This window comes from Haliotis rubra, unplaced genomic scaffold (assembly GCF_003918875.1).
Source record: "Haliotis rubra isolate DU_JTF1 unplaced genomic scaffold, ASM391887v1 Scf967, whole genome shotgun sequence".
Lineage (NCBI taxonomy): Eukaryota > Metazoa > Mollusca > Gastropoda > Lepetellida > Haliotidae > Haliotis > Haliotis rubra.
In genome coordinates, this window is record NW_025767709.1 from 295,001 (window position 1) to 296,849 (window position 1,849).

Below are 1,849 nucleotides of genomic sequence, written 5' to 3' on the forward strand. Positions count from 1 at the left end.
GTAGTTTGGAATAGTTGCCCTTCATAATACCATTTTTCTAATTTAGAGAGTATTCCGCCATTCTTTAAGACGATAATTTAGGTTGGTTGACAGTGGTTGACAACGCTGTGTTCGTAGATTGGAATACGTTAACACCACGTAGTAAAACAACCAATACTTAGACAGATCTTTATTCAAGGAGAGAGAGAGAGAGAGAGAGAGGGAGAGAGAGAGAGAGAGAGAGAGAGAGAGAGAGAGAGAGAGAGAGAGAGAGAGAGAGAGAGAGAGAGAGAGAGAGAGAGAGAGAGAGAGAGAGAGAGAGAGAGCTCTATATTTCCTCCAGATGTTATTCCGAAGATATACATTATCATTCATTTACATTCGAGCATGGACAAGATTGAAAACAAAATACACATGTACAAGTCAAGTGAGTTATAATTGAAACATATCAATCATAAAGCAACAGAGGTTGTCTGATGGAATACACAAACGATGCAAATGTGATTATAATGTCAGTCCTGGTTTGAATCTCCATACGTTCAATCTTGTAAGTATCACCTCCAAACAGGAACGACAACATGTCGTGTTCGCCCAGCATTTCAAATTTGACATAGCTGTCAACTTCTAGGTGATCTATTAGATAAGAAAAAAATCTGTTTCTGCTTTGCAGAAGTTTCTCAAAGTGCAATAGCACATGACAATCGTACTCATACGCATGTTTGTCACAGAGTGTACATGATATACGAATACAAAATTGCAGCATTGTTCTGTGTTGTGGATAAAGAAATAAGATATCCCATAGACTATGATATGTGAGGTTACAGTGGAGTTTCCAATACCGAAACATACCGGCGTTTATGGTAACCTTGTTGAGCCATAGTTGCTCCTCATAACCGTGAATTGTATCAAACACCACCTTTCGCCTTTTATCATTGGTAGAAATATTCCATGGTTCACATAGGACCTAACATTCGGTTGGTTATATATGATGATAACTAACGTTAATTAAGACTAGATCTCATTTACCGGCATCCGATATAGACAGAGAGAGAATTATAACTAAGCAACAGGTTATTCTGAAACAATTTGCATAATATATATACATGGCCAGTTTTCTACCGACACTAACATCCGTTGATGCCCAAAGCAGGATATACACGATTACACGATTTCCGAGTGTAACCAACATGTCCGGATAAACGGGGTTCGACTGTATTTATCCAGGGATAATCTACAGTCTTCTATTCTCCCTGATTATCACGCGTAGGGTATGATATAAATTTAGTAGGTATGTACGTCTCACGCAGTGTTTTATGCTGAACACAAACCATCCAAAAATGGTATACTACTTCGATGTAGCCTTCATTACATACAGTGTACACCCTTTTATCTATAGGAAAATTAACACATCCGCCAACGAAATTGAATTTGGGTTTAACGTCGTCCTTGAGAATATTTCACTCATATTACGACGTGCATGCATGCGTGTGTATGTGTATGTGCGGCTGCTTGTACTAGCCCAGACTAAACTGGTTTTATAGTGCTAGCCCACTGAGATACCATGCCGCAGTGAAGCATGAATACCCCACTCAGACACATTATACTGACTCCGAGCCGACCAGTCCTTGTTGTACCCATTAATGCCGAGCGCTAGGCGGGGACCAACAAGTACCATATTTTAACGTCTTTTGATATGACGCGGTCGGGGATCGAACCCGTGACCTTCCACTCTCCGGGCGGACGCTCTAACCACTACACAACGGAGGCAATCTAATCGTTTGAGATATTATTCCGTTCCAAAGCTACCTTTAAAGATATCCAAAGTATAATTTCTAGTTTTAGAACTGCTGGAAAGAGAGGTGTGTGTCAT